We start from the raw sequence: 22,727 nt of genomic DNA, 5'->3' as shown, positions 1-22,727 counted from the left end.
TCTCCCGTGCATCCCCCCTACTTTGGAACTCTCTACCCCAACATATCAGACTCTCGCCGACCGTGGAAACCTTCAAAAGGAACCTGAAGACCCACCTCTTCCGACAAGCCTACAACCTGCATTAACCATCACTTCACCATACCGCTTCACGACCAGCCTTACCCTCACCTACTGTATCCTCACCCATTCCTTGTAGACTGTGAGCCCTCGCGGGCAGGGTCTTCGCTCCTCCTGTACCAGTCGCCATCACGTTTTGTTCAAGATTATTGCAATTGTTTTTGCTATGTACACTCTATTTTCACATGTAAAACGCCATGGAATAAATGGCGCTATAATAATAATATCATCCACCACCTCGTCTTCCACTTCCGCACCCTGGTCCTCCTCCTGACTTTCTGGCAAATGTGTCTCATCATCGTCCACCTCTTGTGACAGTTTCCCATTGTTGCCTTCGTGTGACCGTGGCTGCTCAAATATTTGGGCATCGCTACATACGTTCTCCTCTTGCCTCGCTTCAAGTGGACCGGGCGAGAGGCCCGAATTTATAAATGGAAAAGTGAACAGCTCTTCGGAGTGTTCAAGTGTGGGATCAGTTGTCTCCGGGCACTCGGCATGGTGGGAGGAAGGAGGATCAGGGTGAGACTCACGGCTACTGAGACTTGACCGTGTGGAAGACAGGGTGGTGGTGGTGGTGGCTAAGTGACTGGAAGCATTATCTGCTATCCAACCAATAACCTTTTCGCACTGCTCTGTGTTCAATAGTGGTGTTCTGCGGTCCCCTATTAATTGGGACAGGAAGGTCGAGCGAGAAGATGTGGGTGTTTGTTGTGGCACAATTTCAGCTATCATGTCCACTTCCCCGTCCCTTGCCACACGCCTTGCCCATTTTAAATGGAGGACAATATTTTCCATGTTCAGTACAAATGGCTGGATTTGAACCACAGTGATATGTGATACATGTGACAGAAAACCACAGTTTTAAATAGCTGGCCTGTAGATAACTATTTGTAACAGTGCCGACCTCATGTCAATAACTTCGCTGACACACTGCAACAAAATTTCAATGGAGGCCAGAAATGGCAGAATTTTCAGCGCAATTATATGTGATCCGTGTGACGGACAAACCACAGTTTTAAATAGCTGCCATGTAGGTAACTATTTTTAACAGCGCCGACCTTGTGTCAATAAGTTCGCTGACACACTGCAACAAAATTTCAATGGAGGCCAGAAATGGCAGAATTTTCAGCGCAATTATATGTGATCCGTGTGACGGACAAACCACAGTTTTAAATAGTTGGCCTGTAGGCAACTATTTTTAACAGAGACCTCGTGGCAATAACTTCACTGACACACTGCAACAAAATTTCAATGGAGGCCAGAAATGGCAGAATTTTCAGCGCAATTATATGCGATCCGTGTGACGGACAAACCACAGTTTTAAATAGCTGGCCTGTAGGTAACTACTGTATTTTTAACAGCGCCGACCTCGTGTCAATAAGTTCGCTGAAACACTGCAACAAAATTTCAATGGAGGCCAGAAATGGCAGAATTTTCAGCGCAATTATATGTGATCCGTGTGACGGACAAACCACAGTTTTAAATAGATGGATTTTTAGCGCTGTAATATGGAAAGCATCTGGCTGTATTCTGCAGTGCCAACAAGCAAATGGAGCAGAAAAATGGTGTTTTCTGGATTGCTTTTTAAGCAAATGATCAGGATTAAGATCCAAGAAAAGATTATTCCTGGCCCCTGATAGCTGGGGCTATTTCTAGAAATATCTGTAAAAGCACCAGCAGACAGAATTGGAATGGAGCCTCTTGTGCTATATGCACTGCAGTCTGCTATATACCCTGCCTGCCTGCCTAGCACTGATATCTATGCAGCTATATTAGTCCTCAGAAGGACTGTTAGTTGAGATGGATATGTTTAGAATATGTTGTTGTATACCTACACTAACTAAGAAACAAGCGAATCTCTCCCTAGCTCAGCAGCAGCTCTCCCTACACTGTCTGATTCCGAAGTGACTGTGACGAGCATGGCGGCGCGAGGTCTGATATCCACCTGATGACGCTGTGCGGCCAGCCAATCACTGTAATGCCACAACCAACATGGCTACTGCATTACAGTGAGTGGCAGACAATCCGTGCATGTTCATTAGCTCTCTAAAGAGCACCAAACATGCAGGACGGGGACCCGAGCTCCCGCCGAGCAACCCGGAAATACTCGGCCAGCTCCGAGCATCTCGAGCAGTGAGATGCTCGGGCGAGCACCAAGCAGTAGCGAACATGCTTGCTCATCACTAGCTGACACCAGTCCTGGATATAAATATTCACGTGTATTGTAAAGTTTCTCCATGTAGTTTTATTACATTAATACAATATTGTTAAAAAAAATTAAAGGTGAAAATTCCTGATGTCTTTTGTTTTTTTTTATTATAAATCTTTTTTTTAATCTCAGCATTTGAAGTTAATATATATATTATATAAAATATATATATATATATATATATATATATACATATATACAGTACAGACCAAAAGTTTGGACACACCTTCTCATTTAAAGATTTTTCTGTATTTTCATGACTATGAAAATTGTACATTCACACTGAAGGCATCAAAACTATGAGTTAACACATGTAGAATTATATACTTAACAAAAAAGTGTGAAACAACTGAAAATATGTCTTATATTCTAGGTTCTTCAAAGTAGCCACCTTTTGCTTTGATGACTGCTTTGCACACTCTTGGCATTCTCTTGATGAGCTTCAAGAGGTAGTCACCGGAAATGGTCTTCCAACAATCTTGAAGGAGTTTCCAGAGATGCTTAGCACTTGTTGGCCCTTTTGCCTTCACTCTGCGGTCCAGCTCACCCCAAACCATCTCGATTGGGTTCAGGTCTGGTGACTGTGGAGGCCAGGTCATCTGGCGTAGCACCCCATCACTCTCCTTCTTGGTTAAATAGCTCTTACACAGCCTGGAGGTGTGTTTGGGGTCATTGTCCTGTTGAAAAATAAATGATGGTCCAACTAAACGCAAACAGGATGGAATGGCATGCCGCTGCAAGATGCTGTGGTAGCCATGCTGGTTCAGTATGCCTTCAATTTTGAATAAATCCCCAACAGTGTCACCAGCAAAGCACCCCCACACCATCACACCTCCTCCTCCATGCTTGATGGTGGGGACTAGGCATGTAGAGTCCATCCGTTCACCTTTTCTGCATTGCACAAAGACACGGTGGTTGGAACCAAAGATCTCAAATTTGGACTCATCAGACAAAAGCACAGATTTCCACTGGTCTAATCTCCATTCCTTGTGTTCTTTAGCCCAAACAAGTCTCTTCTGCTTGTTGCCTGTCCTTAGCAGTGGTTTCCTAGCAGCTATTTTTTACCATGAAGGCCTGCTGCACAAAGTCTCCTCTTAACAGTTGTTGTAGAGATGTGTCTGCTGCTAGAACTTTGTGTGGCATTGACCTGGTCTCTAATCTGAGCTGCTCTTAACCTGCGATTTCTGAGGCTGGTGACTCAGATAAACTTATCCTCAGAAGCAGAGGTGATTCTTGGTCTTCCTTTCCTAGGGCGGTCCTCATGTGAGCCAGTTTCTTTGTAGCGCTTGATTGTTTTTGCAACTGCACTTGGAGACACTTTCCAAGTTTTCCCAATTTTTCGGACTGACTGACCTTCATTTCTTAAAGTAATGATGGCCACTCATTTTTCTTTACTTAGCTGCTTTTTTCTTGCCATAATACAAATTCTAACAGTCTATTCAGTAGGACTATCAGCTGTGTATCCACCAGACTTCTGCACTACACAACTGATGGCCCCAACCCCATTTATAAGGCAAGAAATCCCACTTATTAAACCTGACAGGGCACACTTGTGAAGTGAAAACCATTTCCGGTGACTACCTCTTGAAGCTCATCAAGAAAATGCCAAGAGTGTGCAAAGCAGTCATCAAAGCAAAAGGTGGCTACTTTGAAGAACCTAGAATATAAGACATATTTTCAGTTGTTTCACACTTTTTTGTTAAGTATATAATTCCACATGTGTTAATTCATAGTTTTGATGCCTTCAGTGTGAATTTACAATTTTCATAGTCATGAAAATACAGAAAAATCTTTAAATGAGAAGGTGTGTCCAAACTTTTGGTCTGTACTGTATGTATACTATATTATATATATTTATATTTATAAATATATGTATAAAAAATCAAACTTAATTACAGGCATTAAATGTTATAAAACAACTTACCAAAAGTTACACCCACATCAGATAATAAAATTGAGTTTTCTTCAGGACTAAAATGAGTTCAGATGGATTCTAAATAAAAAAAATACACTTTTATCCATTCAGCACTTTTGTATTATCACATGATATATAGTCCTGCAACTTAATTTTCTGAAATTGCTTAATTATATTTATTTTTCAAGATGTGTAATTCCTGTCAGTGAATAGAAAGATTCTCATGAAATTTAGACCCTGAAACCCAGTGCAAACCTAGTAATTCTCACAGCTGATGTTTTGCTACAATTGAATCCACTGTACTCAATCCTCTATAAACTAAAGTTTCTGTATTCCAGACTGATACATTTCACCTCTGCTGACATATTGTAGCAATCAAGATAGGAAACAGTTTTGCTTAGTTTATTGCCGCGATTACAGCAAAATTGTGCAAAAATGGTGAGCTGTCTTGCAAAATTGAGACAAAGCGATGTTATTTAGTCTCAATTTTTCATCCGTCGCAGCAATAAACCTGAGTTTTGACCATAAGGTACAAATAGCCCTTATCCACTTTAATAGGAGCTGAGCTGCAGTACATGATTACAACCACTATTCAGTGTCTGCAGCTGTACCCCCAGATGAAGGCTGGCGGTGAAACATGCATTGGGGCTGGTGCCATTCCAGAGGGATAAGGCAAGTGCATTAATGGGTATAATAATATTATATAAAGGCAGAATGGGGACTTGAATTGCATGCATGTCCCATTGCACGTGTGCCCAGGCACTCCATTTAAAGTCTATGATACTGATGAATAAGGCATGTCTCCACTGACTGCAAGACCCCTGTTCTCCCCTGGCACAAGACCACGACTAGGAGAAGCTGAATGAAGCAGACGGGCCACACATACGCCTTGCCCTCCACTTAAAGTCTATAGCACTGACAAAGATACTCTAGCACTGCGCATTGAAATTATGGTCACTCTCATAGACAATGAATAGAACAGAAGTGCGCATGTGCGATGAGAAACTCCATTACACTTCTGGAATAAGTACCTAATTTTGTGATGGCAACCATACCGATCTAACAGTTAGATTGGACTGGGACACCCCTTTAAATTATTACCCATTTGGGTAATATTTTGAATATTTAGAATTATTTAGAACAACTAAACTTAAATAAATAACTAAATAAATAATAAACTAAATAAAAAAATAAAATAAACTAATAAATAACTAAACTTTTTTCAATTGAATTATCCTCCAAGTTATACATTTTTTTAACCTAATTCATTACCTTATTTTGCTCCCTTCTCTTCCAAACACTATGCTGCAGTGCTCTTTCACATAGCCAGTTCCTGCTCCTTTAGAAGCTGCTTTCAACTGCTGCTCAGCAATATCTGCACACCATATATAATATTTTAATGACTGTTTTATAAAAACAACCGAAATATGGGAATTCCTGCAGAGTTGGGAAGAAGAGAGGCTGCAACAGGAGAATAACCATACATAAATTGTTTCAAAATAGTGTATGTATGGATTTTGCTGAGCAGCAGTTGAAAGCAGCTTCTAAAGGAGCATGAAACAGCATTGCAGCAAAGTGTTGTGAGGGAGGAGAAGGAAAGAAAATAAGGTTCAGTAATTACAAAAAAGTCATAACTTTGGAATGCCTGAAGGATCATTGAATTAAAAAATGTTTTTACTGTGATTTAATGTTGGGACGTCTGGTTCTTCGCACTGAAGCACTGACAGACTGCAGGACCCTAGTGACATGGAGATGCCAGCATTCCTTTATAAAATTTGCCCTGTTACAGTGCCCCTTACATGTCAAACAATAACTAGGCTGATTGGCCATTCAGGGACCTGGGAAAGCTGGATGACAATCCTTATGTGAGCTATCAGAGATTTTCTATAATTTGGTAATACCTGACGTCCACTCTCCCCTTTGTCTCCTGTGATGACTTGATTGTGTGCATATTCTGGGATGTGGACGGGAGCCGCAGCAGAGGAGCTGGTGATTAGGATTCAGTACCAGATATATCAAACGTTCCATAGATTCCATATCAAACAGCTTTTCCCATCCATATTTAATCAGTACATCCATGTATAATATAAAGCATTAGATAGAGGAATACTTAGAGGCAATCAGGGGGAATACACACAGCCAGGGTCACCTTTATAGAAAAGCTGGTCATGGACAACAAACAAGGTAAGGACAGTTTTCTCAGAATTTCCAAATCCCTGATGGTCTATGGTAGTGTAGAGGTTAATTTGAAACCTCCTGTACCCCTTCCGGATGGTCTGGGGCAGTGAAGGGATACAGTTTACAGGACAGTTAAGCTGATGAATGGTAAATTCAAGCTACTCTTTGGCCTCCCATATTTGTAGGGGTGAGCCCAAAAATTGTGGGCCAGTAGTAATTGGCCATTTCACGCAACTTGAAAATTTAATTCAAGTTGAATTTTTAGGAATTCAACCTATTTGCCATTTGCTTTGTGTGAATCGCCTAAACTGGCTGCCAACATTTTACACACTGCAGAAGATTGCATCAGCCAGAGAAGGATCAGATAACCTCTGGCAGAACTCCCCACAATGCGCTTCAGGTATCACTTCACATGGTACAGCACAGCTAATCAGGAGTGACTATCATAGTCAGTATAAAAGCAGAGGCAGGGAATGCAACAGCAGCTTTTTAGTGACTCTGGTTATTGAGAATACATCACAGCGCACAGTTTAGCAATAGAGATGAGAGGCACCAATAAAAAACTGAAGAAACTGTCCTTATAGTGTCATGGAAGGTGTGGGAAAGAGTAAATCCAACACGAAGGGAAGAGCCGGAGGAAGCCCAAACATTAGGGAAAGGGGGAATGGAGACCCCTAGGCAGATCTAATATCACCTTGCCTACCCTACCATCCCTATATAGGTTCCACACTTATTGCCGAGCAGAACCCTAAACCCTGGATGACCCTACAGCTTGGCCCTAGATAGTGAGGGGGGATGAGCACTGGTCAGGTCCCACTACAAATTAAAGACAACAAGGTAGACAAACAAAGGGGATTAATTTAGCTTGAGCAGAGACCAGAGGAGTAACGCCAACTGTCTTCCAAGGGCATCAGAGAAGACGCTAGCCGACTGCTAGTGCTCCAAGCCTGTACATAGAAGTATCACCCGGGATTGCCTGGAGCAAACTGAGGGTTTTTAACTCCCATGCACGGGTGTGTCAATCAACAATAGGAGGGAGGTCGCCGCTGGGTCTTAAAGGAAGAAGGATTAAGAAGGTGTCTGTAATGCCAAGCGCAGTGACCTTCTACAGCCAGATCCAGAGCGACTGTCTATTACACCTGACACACCCGTGACAGATAGTGTGTGACGGCACAACTGTGAAGAGGATTAGTGAGTGAGGAAAAGAGAATAGCGTCATACACATATTTGAGGTTTCATGTATCACGGTTCGAGTATGGGCTTCAGTGTACACACTGGCCACGGGTCAGTAAGTACATATATATATGGCTGCCAGGTTCAGGTCCATGGCCAGTCCAACCATCGTGGTCTGTACACGCACCGTGAAACACGAATGTTTGAATTCAGTCAAGGATTAATTTGCAGAAAATTAGGACTTAATAATAACAAAGTAATAGAGATATTAAATCACTGCTCTAAAATGTGATTAGGGTTTCCACCTAGCTGGTAAATTATTAGCACAGCTGATATTTTTACTCAGAGACCAGTGAAATTAAAATATTTTTAGTTTTTTTGAATTGTAAACCAATGCGTCACAGTAATGTCACTTCTCACGTGAATTACTACTCCTTTGCCGTCCAGACCTAAAAAACAGTCGCAGTGTCAGGACTAGGTCAAGTGTGGGATTGGCACCAGGAATTGTAACAGGCAATTCAGCAAAGAGCCAGTGACAGCGTCCTGCCTGTGCCTGTGAATGGAGAGCAGAGGATCCTACTCCACTCGGTGGTTTCACACTTCGCTTTCCACTGCTGCATGACTATTCTGTATAGAGGTATCAAGGAAAAATCCAATAACCCTTGGTGATGCATGGCCAGCTTAGTGGGTTTTTTTTTTTACGCAATTTTCCTAAAATCGTCAAAAAAAAAATTACACAAAACCAACAATTGTAAATGACCCTTAATCTGGGCAATATTTTTGGTTAGGGTTAAGTTGGAAATCTTTTAAAGAGTATGGTATTAAACTTTCATGTTTTACTTTGATAATTTTAACCAGTGTGGAAAGTTATGAAATTTTGCAAATTACTTTATTATGAAACCCGTCTTCATCCTTGTAAGGAAACATTACATGTACATGATTTACAAATCTTCTGCTTTTCCCCAGTCTATTTGCCTGCCTTCGGCTGCCCTGATATCAAAAGATACTCATTTGGAGTACAGATGATGGCAGTGAAAGGGTCAGTTGAGCAGGTGTGTCTCACTAAGCTGTTTAAGTCTGGCTCAAGTGGCTGTATTCCGCCTGAGTATTCAGGTAGCAAGCAGACGCTGCCACATGCCAGCACTGTCACTTAATTCTGCTGTATCAAGGTACCAGTCTGCCATCACGGCAGTCAGTGTGAGAAGCTCACATAAAGTATTAAGGGACTGGTTACTAAGAACTTTCGGCATAGCGGGAAATGCCAGTGACCCCGTTAGTGCAAGTATATTAAGGATAAACGTTTGAAGGACTTACTACAATGGCGGGCTTACCGCTGTCAATGCTGCCCATGCACGTTAAAGCAGAAGAACATTAAAGCGTCGTTCATACTGACAGATGGCTAGGTAGAATAGGGAACAAACTGTTTTAATGTCATTACTGCTTGATACCCTGTACCCGAACCACTGACTGTTTCCACAATTAACCCCTTCACTTCTGTGTTAGGACAATAAATAGCTTAGTTGGTTACTTCCGTCTCCTCTCTATCTGCGTGTTGCATTCCCGTTACCTGTTCACACTTACAAATTAAGAGGTAGATGCATATTAACAGATACAAACACATTCATAAACAGGAATGATGCACACAAATACAGATATACCAAAATTTAAATTGTCTTTGTACTATTATAGAACTTGATTTCATTTGATAAATAATGTGATAAATAGACAATCTACAAATCACTTTATTTAAAAACTACATTTTTTCTTATCCCCGAAAAATCAATGTAAAATACTGGCCATTAGGTGTTATGATTGCCAAAGCACATTCATTCAGGTAACGTACAAACCAGGGAGGTAAACACCTGAATCTGACAGGACCCTGTTCAGACTAGGAAACGCCCTTCTCTGACCCTGGTCAGACCCTGGTCACACCCAAAACTATTGCAACCAACACAAACTACAGCAAAGTGAATGAATCCAACAAAGTCTATCACCAGCAGGAAACACCAGTAGGGGAATGTATTTAAAGCTGCACCTGAAAGGTGATAGGACAGACAAACAGAGTAAATGAAAAACACCCGTTACCCAAAACCGACAGAAACAAAGATAACAGAATTAAAACTCCCAAAGAAAAGGTGTATCTGTTGTGGCTCAGCGGAAAGAGATGCCGGCCACAGAACACAGAATCAAGGGTTTGAATACAGAAGTATGATAGTACCCCCCTTCAAGGAGGGGCTACTGGACCCACCAAGATCCCCAACTTCAGATGCACAGTGCGGAGCGAGGAAGGCACAAAAAACTTGCCGGGTAGCAAGCTCTCCTCGCTTTGCACTTTATCTTAATGAAATACATGACTCGGTGCTGGCTGGACATCTGGGTTCCTGTGCCACCTGGAGAGCTGTTTTCAGCTCCTTTTGGTGGCAGAGTGCTCGAAAAAATGTGGATGAGTATGTCTGTAAGTGTAGGTTTCTATGCAGGTCACACCATGTCCTTAGCAGCTCCTAGGATCGCTAGAGTAGCAGTACCCTAAGGAGTAAAGGAATCACACACAAAACAACTGCAACCAACACAAACTACAGCAAAGTAAATGAATCCAACAAAGTCTATCACCACACAAATAGGGAAAGGTATTTAAAGCTGCACCCGAAAGGTGATAGGACAGACAAACAGAGTAATTGAAAAAACCTGTTGCCCAAAACCAACAGAAACAAAGATAACAGAACTAAAACTCCTAAAGAAAAGGTGTATCTGTTGTGGCTCAGCGGGAAGAGACGCTAGGCACGAAACACAGAATCAAGAGGTTGAAACCAGAAGCATGACAATAGGTTTCCTTTCTGTCCAATTTTATTTTCACTGCCTGTTTTCAAGTGCAATCTGACTCTAGCAGCAGAGATATCGAGATAAATTATAGGAAGAGAGGCTGGGTCTTTGTAAGCTTACAGGAAGTAGGGGGCAGGTCTTTGTATCCTTACAGGAAGTAGGGGGCACGTCTTTGTATCCTTATAGGAAGTAGGGGGTGTGTCTTTGTATCCCTATAGAAAGTGAGAGGGGGTCTTTGTATCCCTACAGGAAGTGGGGGTGGGTCTTTGTATCCCTCCAAGATGTCATGGGTCTTTGTATCCTTACAGAAAGTAGGGGACAGGTCTTTGCATTCTTACAGGAAGTAGGGGGTGGTACGTCTTTGTAAACTTACAGGAAGCAGGAGACAGGTCTTTGCATTCTTACAGGAAGTAGGGGGTGGGTCTCTGTAAACTTACAGGAAGTAGGGGACAGGTCTTTGCATCCTTACAGGAAGTAGGGGGTGGATCTTTGTATCCTTATAGGAAGTAGGGGGCGTGTGTTTGTATCCCTATAGAAAGTGAGGGAGGGTCTTTGTATCCCTACAGGAAGTGGGGGTGGGCCTTTTTATCCCTACACGATGTCATGAGTCTTTGTATCCCTATAGGAAGTGGGGGGCAGGTCTTTGTATCCCTATAGGAAGTGGTGGGCAGGTCTTTGTATCCCTACAGGAAGTGGGGCGGATCTTTGTATCCCTAAAGGGTGTGGCGGAGTTCTTTGTATCCTTACAGGAAGTGGGGGCGGGTCTTTGTATCTTTAAAGGAAGAGGTGGCAGGTCTTTTTCACTCCAAAGGAAGTAGGGGAAGGGCTTTTTGTCTCTGCTCCCCTGTCAGCCAAATTTCATACAGGCATAGCAAAGAGAAGGGTTTTTATTTAATCGCAGATAATCCATTTGACAATGGCAGGGAGCAATGCATTCTATGAAGTGAAGCAAAGGATGTGCCTGCTCTTATAGTGCTGGCAGAATGCTGATGAAATGGAACTTCAAAATCAAAAAGAGTAGATGACAGGTTACGGAGCATGAGAATTGGGATAGTTCCTGGATATATAAGAATGTTATTTGCAACAGAAGCAATTTATGTTGATGTGGGATATGAGAACAGTGAGACCGTGCTTTTCTACAGGTTTTATATGAAAGGAGAAGTATGATTTATCTATTCAGTCTGGTATAGCATTCATGGCTGGGTGATAACTCAACTTCAATTCTAAATGTAGGTCTAATATCAGAAGCAAACTCCCATGAACACACGGTATAAAGGGACAGTCAGGGTTTACATTATGTAGGGTAATTCTTTGCTGTGCTTGTCCTGGGTGCAGGAGTCTCCCGTGCTGCTGACCTTATTGCTTGTGTCGTACTGATGCTGAAATTTTACGTTGAACTGATCAGACATTTCACCACGTTTGAAGGCTTCAGTCAGTCTCTTAGGATTAGGTGTCACAGAAAGATCCAAAGACATGGATAAGATTACCATTCCCGGCCCTGAGACAAGACTGTTAATAAATCCAGTGATATCATACAGCAAGTTGCAACTAACACAGCGTGAAATATACAGAATGCTACAAATCCTGTAGGCAAACTAGGCACCAGCCTAGGGCACTACACGGAAATTGTGATAAATTTGTCTTTTATTAGGCTTTCTGTTTGGAAAGGTAAAGCAGGATACCTGTCCTCATTTGCAGCTGCTGCCATAAATGAGACTATTGGGACTGAAAGAGAACACAGCACACGGACCAATGTAAGAGAATAAGCTTGTTCAATGTGAGCTTTTTTGTACATGGAGCAAAATTTCATTGTGAAGAAAACGCTGCACAAGACTCTTCCATTTTGCAAATGAATCTCACCAAAAAACTCAATGGGAGCGTAAAAAAACAGATTCCATACTAACCCATCTTTTTGCAATGATTACATAGGAAACTAAATTGGGGTTTGTTTTTTTAATGGTGGATGTAAAAAACAGATGTCATACAGAAAACCATATGGATGAGAAAAAAGGACATTCAATAAAACCACCTGCTTAATATTGTGCAGGATCTCCTCGTGCCACCAAAACATCTTCGACCCATAAAGCCACCGACTTCAGAAGACCTAGTAAAACCCGCAGAAAAGACCTTTAGGACGCATTTAGACATCCATGCAGATCGGTCAAAGCACAGAGCACAATGCAAGGCGTGGCCGTGGCTCTTCTGACTCAAGGGCCACAACCTCACAGAGACTGTTCCGCTCAGGTCGGGAGAACTGTGGCCAGTCCATGCTCGAACCAATGTGCACGATGAGCCCTTAAAGGGTATTTCCCGTTTCAGAAAATTCCTGTATTTAGGTGCACTTTGTTTTGTTTTGGGTTTTTTTTTAAAAAAACTTCCTTAACCTCCCCAGGTCCAGCACTGATTGTCCACTGCTGCTCCCGGTGTCTGTTGTTGTCTGTAGCACTTTGACAGCGCTGTGTAGCGTCGGCGTCCCTGCCTCCTGGTAGGCAGGGACGCTGTTCCCCTCACCTCTCCGCTCTGTGCCCGGCGTCTTCCTCCCGCTCTGCTGGCAGCGCGCGCTGCTTCCCGGCCACGGTGCTTAGGGCGCGCGCGCTCCCCCTCTCTTAAAGGGGCCGCGCGCGCCGTCCTAAGGAGTCCCCGGCCAATGGCCGAAGGACTTCACCATATATAAGGCACCTCCTCCAAAATGGAGGTGCCCGAGCAATGTTGTTGCAAAGCCTTCACTCTGCTTCAGCCCTCAGATCCCGTTTCCAGTTACCTGCCAGTCACCTGCCAGATTCCTGCCTGTTACCTGCCAGTCACCTGCCAGATTCCTGCCTGTTACCTGCCAGTCACCTGCCAGATTCCTGCCTGTTACCTGCCAGTCACCTGCCAGATTCCTGCTTGATACCTGCCAGATATCCGTTTACCTGCTTGCAAGCCTGCGGTCCGACGGTCTGCCTTCCGACACCTGTCAGTCTGTCTATGGACCAGCCTGCCCGCTCACCTGGGAGCGCTCGTCTGCTACCTGCCTGCTAGTCTACCTGGAGGCTTCGCCGTCACTTGCCGTGACCACCTGCCTGTCCAGTGACTCTTGTCTGCTCACCTGGGAGCGCTCATCTGCTACCTTCCTGCTAGCCTACCTGGAGGCTCCGCCGTCACTTGCCGTGACCACCTGCCTGTCCAGAGACTCTCACCTGCTCACCTAGGAGCGCTCACCTGCTACCTGCCTGCTAGCCTACCTGGAGGCTCTGCCGTCACTAGCCATGACCACCTGCCTGTCCAGAGACTGTCCCTGTCACTTGCCGTGAGTACCCGTCCTTCTACCCAGAGACTGTCCCTGTCACTTGCCGTGACTACCTGCCCTTCTACCCAGAGACTGTCCCTGTCACTTGCCGTGACTACCTGCCCTTCTACCCAGAGACTGTCCCTGTCACTTGCCGTGATTACCTGCCCGTCTTCCCTGGGAGCCACCCGCTTCCTTACAAGGACCGCCCCCTTGTATAGTTGCTCAGAGGTTCCGCCTCCCAGACCCGTTACAGTTTGCTCGGGCCATGGAATCCGGTGGCACCCAAGCTCCCTCGCTCTCGGACCTATGTTATGAACTGTCCGGTCAGAGGTCCCAACAGGAGTCCATCCTGAGTCACCTGCAGAGTGTCAACTCTCGCCTGGACACTCTGTCTGCTCCACCTGCAACCACCGCTAGTGTCATGACTCGCAACCCGGCAGAGCCGCTGCCCACCAATACCATGGTATTCTGTCCCGGACCCCGGTTTTCTGCACCTCCTCGTTTCGGAGGTGACTCCGCTCAAGCTCGGGGCTTCATAAACCAGTGCACCCTGCACTTTGAACTCTTGTCCCACCAGTTTATCTCCGACCGGTCCAAAGTAGCCTTTATCATGTCCCACCTCACGGGGGAGGCTCTGGCTTGGCTAAATCCTCTGTGGGAGAGAGGAGATCCCCTGGTGTCCGACCTGCCAGCCTTTCTCACGGCTTTCCGGAAAGTCTTCGACGAACCCGGACGGAAGACCTCATCCGCATCGTCTCTGCTACGCCTCCGTCAAGGAGATCTCACCGTGGGCCAATATGCCATACGGTTCCGTACCCTTGCTTCGGAGCTGGCCTGGGATAACGACGCTCTGGTGTCTGTCTTCTGGGAGGGTCTGTCTGGCCGTATTAAAGATGAACTCGCCGATCGGGACATTCCTACCACTCTCGACGACTTATTAACACTTGCCACCCGGATTGACATCCGATTCCAGGAGCGCGCCAAAGAGGTCACCCGTGAGAAGAGGTTTCCACGTCTAGCCCCCACCTTCCAGAAACCCGTCACTCCCTCCGTTACTCCCCAGGCACACTCACCTGAGCCTATGCAGGTCGACCAGACCAAGATGGTCAAAACCCGTCAAGACTTACGCCGTGCCGAGGGGAGCTGCTTCTACTGTGGCAGTAAGGAGCACCGGATCCGTTCCTGCCCAGAGAGGTCGGGAAACGCCTGTGTCTAGGATCGCTCAGAGAGGTCGCCCTAGACAAAAGTAAACCCTCTCCATCTCTGATGCTGTCAGTCTCTATCACCTGCGGAGAGAACCGCTATTTCGAACTGGCTCAACTTGACTCAGGAGCGGCTGGAAATCTCATTTCTCAGTCTCTGGTAGAGAAATACCGCATTCCCACCAAACCTCTGGCCGTACCTTTATCTGTCGCCGCCGTGGATGGGGGCCTCTTACCACATCCCATCCAACTCATCACCGAATCCATAACTCTGCAGGTGGGAATGCTGCATTCTGAGAGCATCTCCTTTCATGTTCTGCCTGGACTCTCTCACGCACTCTTGTTAGGTCTACCTTGGCTCCAGAAACATGCACCCGTGCTTGACTGGCAGACCGGAGAAGTCCTTCGCTGGGGACAGGACTGCCATAGGACTTGTCTAGTTCCCGTTCATCCTGCTCGTCCTTCTCCTACCCCAGTCAGTCTACCCGGTCTACCGGTTCCCTATTGGTCTTATGCGGATGTCTTCAATAAAAAAGAAGCAGAGACATTACCCCCTCATAGACCATACGATTGTCCAATCGACCTGATACCCGGCTCTACTCCTCCCCGTGGGCGTATCTACCCTTTGTCCGCAGCGGAGACCCGGTCCATGTCAGAATATATTGAGGAGAATCTGGCCCGGGGATTTATCCGGAAATCTACCTCCCCGGCGGGAGCAGGCTTCTTCTTCGTCAAAAAGAAGGACGGCTCACTCCGTCCATGTATAGATTATAGAGGCCTTAACCAGATTACAGTGAAGAATAAATACCCCCTCCCGCTCATTCCTGAATTATTTGACCGCCTGAGGGGGGCTAGAATCTTCACCAAACTGGATCTCCGTGGGGCGTATAACCTGGTCCGTATCCGTCAGGGGGATGAGTGGAAGACGGCATTCAACACCCGGGACGGCCACTATGAGTACCTTGTAATGCCCTTCGGTCTCTGTAACGCTCCTGCCGTCTTTCAAGAGTTGGTCAATGACATCTTCCGGGACCTTCTCTACTCCTGCGTGGTGGTGTACCTGGACGACATCTTGGTCTTCTCTCCGGACCTTCCTACTCACCGGAGGGATGTTCGTCAGGTCCTGCTCAGGCTCAGGCAGAACCACCTCTACGCTAAATATGAGAAGTGCATCTTTGAGCAGACCTCTCTTCCATTTCTGGGCTACATAATCTCTCAGACCGGCCTACAAATGGATCCTGAGAAACTGTCTGCCATCCAGAAGTGGCCCCGACCAGAGGGGTTGAAGGCTATTCAGCGGTTCCTGGGCTTCACCAACTATTACCGCCTCTTCATACCGCACTTCTCTTCCCGGACTGCCCCTATCTCTGCGCTCACCCGTAAGGGTACTAATCCCAGAAGATGGCCGCCCGAAGCTGAGGAGGCCTTTCTTTCCTTAAAACAGGCCTTCTCCTCCGCCCCGGTGCTGCATCGTCCGGACAGCAACAAACAATTCTTCCTAGAAGTTGACGCTTCCTCCTCCGGAGCCGGGGCGGTACTTACCCAAAAGTCATCTTCCGGAAGAATGGTAACCTGCGTTTTTTTCTCCAAACTCTTCTCCTCTTCTGAGCGCAACTATTCTATTGGAGACCGTGAATTGTTAGCCATTAAGCTGGCACTGGAGGAGTGGTGTTACCTGCTCGAGGGGGCTCTTCACCCGGTAATAATTTACACGGACCACAAGAACTTGGCTTACCTTCAGAGCGCCCAGAGACTTAACCCGCGCCAAGCCCGGTGGTCCTTGTTTTTTGCCCGCTTTGATTTTGTTCTTCATTTTCGCCCGGCAGACAAAAACATCAAAGCTGACGCCTTGTCCCGATCCTTCCTGGTGTCTGATCTAGAGGAGGAACCTAAGCACATCATTGATCCCGCCAGAGTAATGCAAGTGGCTCCCGTGAATCTAAATCGTCTCCCTCCCGGTAAGACGTTTGTAACTGTACCTGATCGGAAGAAGGTCCTACACTGGGGTCATTCGTCTAAGCTAGCTGGCCATGCCGGTCAGAAAAAGACCCTCCAGCTCATTACCCGGCATTACTGGTGGCCTACCCTGCACAAGGATGTAATAGACTTTGTTTCTGCCTGTGTGTCCTGCGCCCGCAACAAAGTTCCGAGACACCTGCCAGCCGGTCGCCTTCTTCCTCTTCCAGTACCTGCTGCCCCGTGGCAGCATATTGCTATGGACTTTATAACGGATCTTCCTGTCTCTGCCGGTTGTACGGTCATTTGGGTGGTCGCTGATCGCTTCTCCAAGATGGCGCACTTCATTCCCCTGCCGGGTCTCCCGTCTGCACCCGAACTGGCTAAAGACTTTATCCGCCACATCTTCCGTCTCCATGGTCTGCCCCTCCACATCGTGTCAGATCGTGGGGTTCAGTTCACCTCACGCTTCTGGAGAGCCACATGTAAGTGGCTTGACGTCACTCTGGACTTCTCCTCCGCTTACCATCCACAGTCCAATGGTCAAGTGGAGCGGATCAATCAGAACCTGACCAGTTACCTCCGGCACTTCGTTAATGCCCACCATTCGGACTGGGTGGATCTCCTACCATGGGCCGAGTTCTCTTACAATAATCACGAGAGCGAATCTTCCTCCAAATCCCCGTTTTTTGTAGTCTTCGGTCAGCATCCTCGGATCCCATTTCCCGTCTCCACAATCCGGCTGCGGAATCTCTCGTTCGCGAATTCTCCTCCATTTGGGAGAGTACTCGATCCGCACTCCTTCAGTCGTCCGAACTGATGAAAAAACACGCTGACAAGAAACGCCTGGATCCTCCACAATTCCGTCCTGGAGATAAAGTCTGGCTCTCGTCCAAATATGTCCGGCTCAAGATTCCTTCCTACATTTTAGGGCCTCGGTTCATCGGCCCACTGGAAGTTATCAAACAGATCAACCCGGTGGTGTTATGTTCTGCTACCAAAGCTAAGGAAAGAGAGGAGATCTGTCCCTACTATAGGACTCAGCTGAATCCCTACGATGTAACAGGGAACCTGATCCTGCGATCAGACCTGCTAAAGTCCTAATCTAGTCTGTACGGAGACCTATAGATGTGGGGAGGGAATCCCTACAAGTACTAAGGACTGGGAGGAATATGGGACACCTCCTAACAGAAATAGTAGCAGACAGACGAACAAACAAAATAGATAGAACATAGAGGTCCGTAGACCAAGCAAACTAACAGAGTTAGATACAGAGCACAGGCTAGCTAGAAAGTAGATATACAATGAAGTCCAGCAAAGCCAGAAGGGCGGAGCAGGATTAAATAGGCCAACAAGGTCATGTGACCAGCAAAGGAAAAAAAACCTAACAGCAAGGTTCTAACAGTACCCCCCCTTCTAAGAGGATCCTCCGGATCCCCTAGGACCAGGCTTATCAGGAAATCTCCTGTGAAACGCTCTGATAAGTCTGGACGCGGAAACATCATCTGACCTCACCCAAGAGTTATCCTCGGGTCCGAAACCTTTCCAGGCCACAAGATACTGCAAACTACCTCTATACCGTCTAGAGTCAAGGATGCGAGAAATTTCATATTCCCCGTCCTCCACCACCGGAGGAACAGAGGCAGAGGCGTCACCATCCGACACAACAGCTTTTTTTAACAGAGAGACATGAAAGACCGGATTAATTCTCCAGGAGGTAGGAACCTCCAACCTAACAGCAGATTGGTTGACAACCTGAAGCACCTTAAAGGGCCCTACAAACTTGGGACCCAATTTCTTAGAAGGAATCCTCAACCGCAGATTCCTAGAGGACAACCAAACCATGTCACCAACAGCGAACAAAACCTCCTGTCGTTTCCTATCAAAGTAGTCTTTAGATTTTTTGTTGGCCTCCTGAAGATTACCACGCACATCCGTCCAAACTCTTTCCAAATCACCGGAAAAATTCTCCTCCTCAGGCACGGCAGATCCCAACTTGGAGAACGACCCAAACGACCGATGTCTCCCAGAACAACAAAAAAAAGGCGAACAACCAGCAGAAGAAGATGTATGATTGTTCAGAGCAAATTCGGCAAGTGGCAGAAACTCAGACCACCCCTCTTGATTGTCTGCCACAAAACAACGCAAGAACTGCTCAACATCCTGGTTTTTCCTTTCTGTCTGGCCATTAGATTCAGGATGATATCCGGACGAAAACGACAAATGAATTCCCAACCTGTCACAAAAGGCACGCCAAAAACGAGCCACGAACTGAGGACCCCTATCAGAAACAATGTCAGTAGGAACGCCATGAAGTCTGACAATTTCCTTGACAAAGGCCTTAGCGAGAGTTTTAGCGCAGGGCAGTTTGACGAAGGGAACCAAGTGACACATCTTGCTAAAACGGTCCACGACCACCCAGATGACAGTAAAACCCTCAGAGGGGGGAAGGTCAGTTATAAAGTCCATAGCCAAATGTGTCCAAGGAGCACTGGGGACCTCCAAAGGACAAAGCAACCCCGCAGCAGGAGTATGTGAGGACTTAGATCTAGCACATATAGTACATTGGCGCACCCACTTAATGACTTCCTTCTGCCATCCAGGCCACCAAAAACTGCGACCCACCAGTCTCTTGGTCTCAGAGATTCCGGGATGACCTGCCAACCGAGATTCGTGACACTCAACAAACAAATCTCTCCTAAAGGTCCCAGGCACAAACAACCTCCCATGAGGAGTGTTAGATGGGGCATTCTCCTGAGCTTTAAGAATCTCATCTTCCAAAACGGAGTCTAAAGCAGCTATCACAACACCTTCTTGTAAAATGTTCTCCTCTTTCTCACCACCGACTATGGGAGAAAAACTGCGAGACAAGGCATCCGCCTTAACATTCTTAGTACCAGGGATGTAAGTAACGGAGAAATTAAACCACGAGAAAAACAGTGCCCACCTAGCCTGACGGGCATTCAGGCGTTTGGCAGCATCAAGATATATCAGATTTTTATGATCCGTAAGAACCTGAACGGGAAATTCCGCACCTTCCAAGAAGTGGCGCCAGTGTTCAAATGCGAGTTTAATAGCCAATAATTCCCGATTACCAATATCGTAATTCAGTTCAGTCTCCGAAAAATTTTTTTAAAAAAAGGCACAGGGATGTAATCCATCCCCGTTATCCTGAGACAATACTGCGCCAACCCCCACAGAGGAAGCATCAACCTCAACCAAAAACGGCCTAGTAACATCAGGCTGCATAAGGATGGGAGCAGAGGTGAACCTCTCCTTGAAATACACAAAAGCTTCAATGGCCTCAGAAGACCACTGAACCGCATCAGCACCTTTCCTGGTGAGATCAGTCAGAGGTTTGACAATACTAGAAAAAATTTTTATGAATTTTCTATAGTAATTGGCGAAACCCAAAAACCTCTGTATCGATTTCAAACCAATAGGCCTAGGCCATTCCTGCACAGCCTGAACCTTAACCGGATCCATCTCAAAACCTTTGCTGGAGATAATGTAGCCCAAAAAACTAATTCTCTGTACAGCGAACTCACATTTCTCCAGCTTAGCAAAAAGCGAATTGTCCATTAATAACTGTAATACCTCACGCACGCTCCGCCAATGAGACTCCAGATCTGGCGAATAAATCAAAATGTCATCCAAATACACAACCACATTTTTACCGATCAAAGGTCTAAGGATGTCATTAATCAGATTCTGAAAAAATGCAGGAGCATTAGTAAGACCAAAAGGCATAACCAGATTCTCAAAATGACCCACAGGAGTGTTAAAAGCAGTCTTCCATTCATCACCCTCCTTCATGCGCAACAGATTGTATGCCCCCTTAAGGTCAATTTTAGAGAACCACTTGGCCCCCAATAACTGGTTAAACAGATCAGGAATCAATGGCAGTGGGTAAGGATTGCGTACCGTAATTTTGTTAATCTCAAGAAAATCCAGACAAGGACGTAAACCGCCGTCCTTTTTTTTTACAAAAAAAAATCCAACCGCCACAGGAGACTTAGAGGGCCTAATGTGACCGGCGGCCAAGCTTGTCTGTATGTATTCCTCCAAAGCCTTCCTCTCAGGAATAGTAAGGTTAAATAAACGACTCTTAGGAAGAGTCGCTCCAGGGACAAATTCAATAGAACAATCATAGTCTCTATGGGGAGGCAAAACCTGCGATTCCTTCTCAGAAAAAACTCTCCAAAAATCCTGAATAGGAACAGGCAATTCTCCCCTATCCAAAGCTGCAATACGCCCGTTACAACACTTGTCATAACATTTATGGCTCCAGGATTTAATTTCACTGGTAGACCAATCCAGTACAGGATTGTGAAATTTTAACCAGGGCAAACCCAATATTACTGGAGAAGGCAAGTTATTCAACACTACCAAATCCAATTTCTCATGGTGAACACCATTAATAGTGAGAGGAAATTCACTGACCTTGAGAGTAATATTCTTCAAAGGGGAGCCATCCACAGAAACCACAGCAATGGGGGATGATAAAGGTTCAGGTTTTAAATTGAGTTTTTCCACGAATCCCCCATCAGTTACATTCAGTGTAGACCCGCAATCAACAAACACCCGAAATTCCATCAATTTTTCCTGAGCAATCGTGGAAGCAGCTAAAAATATACCCTTGGAATTTAAACAGGCAATACGGGCGTGACTGACCATTTTTTTTTCTTTCTTCATACGAAGCTCACAGCCTTTAATCAAATGACCAGATTTTCCGCAATAGAAACACAAGCCTTCCGAAAAACGACGGTCTTTTTCTTGAGAGCGAGGTGCCACCGATCCAATCTCCATCGGTTCACCACTGTTAATACACACATTATCATAACCAGAAACTGACATAGCAGAGGATTTGCTCTCATTAACCCTAGCACGCAGTCTTCTATCCACCCGTATAGCTAATTGCATAGCCTGTTGCAAATCCTCAGGTGTAGGATAAGCAATTAGCAGGTCTTTAACCCTTTCACTGAGCCCAGCAAGAAATAGACTTTTCAGAGCAGAATCGTTCCACCCTGTTTGAGTGGACCAACGACGAAAATGTGTACAATATTTTTCCACATTACCCGATCCTTGTTTTAAACGTCTCAACTCAGTCTCAGCTGATGCGACACGGTCAGGATCATCATATAATAGTCCCAAAGCAGAAAAAAAACTATCCACTGATCTGAAGCATGAATCACTAGGTTGCAAAGAAAAGGCCCACTCCTGAGGCTCTTTGCGCAAAAGTGACATTATGAACCCTACGCGCTGGGATTCATCCCCAGAGGACTTAGGTCTCAAACGAAAATACAATAAGCAAGCATTTTTAAATGAAAAAAATTCTCGGTGTTCACCAAAAAATAAATCCGGCAAACATACCTTAGGCTCCAAGAAATGTGCTCCAGGACAGTTACTCACGTGCTGACGGAGCTCGGCCACCTCCAGAGAGAGTCCCTGCAGGCGATGAGCCAAATCCTGAACCGACACCATGATGGAACAGAAAAATCTTTCCTTAGAGAATTTGCTGGCTGGACTTACTGTTATGTTCTGCTACCAAAGCTAAGGAAAGAGAGGAGATCTGTCCCTACTATAGGACTCAGCTGAATCCCTACGATGTAACAGGGAACCTGATCCTGCGATCAGACCTGCTAAAGTCCTAATCTAGTCTGTACGGAGACCTATAGATGTGGGGAGGGAATCCCTACAAGTACTAAGGACTGGGAGGAATATGGGACACCTCCTAACAGAAATAGTAGCAGACAGACGAACAAACAAAATAGATAGAACATAGAGGTCCGTAGACCAAGCAAACTAACAGAGTTAGATACAGAGCACAGGCTAGCTAGAAAGTAGATATACAATGAAGTCCAGCAAAGCCAGAAGGGCGGAGCA

The 22,727-nt window shown here is 45.6% G+C and overlaps 1 protein-coding gene across 2 annotated transcripts in view; it reads right to left on the bottom strand.

The window, feature by feature from the left end:
* Positions 1-22,727, bottom strand: part of ZBTB7C (zinc finger and BTB domain containing 7C) — a 245,004-nt gene that overhangs the window by 135,258 nt on the left and 87,019 nt on the right. Inside the window, exon 2 of one of the 2 annotated variants that reach the window (XM_073680492.1) lies at positions 4,251-4,319. The exons of the other annotated variant lie outside the window; for it this stretch is intronic. The gene's annotated coding sequence lies outside the window, so the exon portion shown is untranslated. The remainder of the gene's footprint in view (positions 1-4,250; positions 4,320-22,727) is intronic. 2 annotated transcript variants of the gene reach the window in all.

This window comes from Phyllobates terribilis, unplaced genomic scaffold (assembly GCF_046119375.1).
Source record: "Phyllobates terribilis strain yellow unplaced genomic scaffold, ASM4611937v1 Scaffold_1__5_contigs__length_1240528914, whole genome shotgun sequence".
NCBI classification, from domain to species: Eukaryota; Metazoa; Chordata; class Amphibia; order Anura; family Dendrobatidae; genus Phyllobates; species Phyllobates terribilis.
This window is presented reverse-complemented; position numbering and strand designations above follow the sequence as displayed.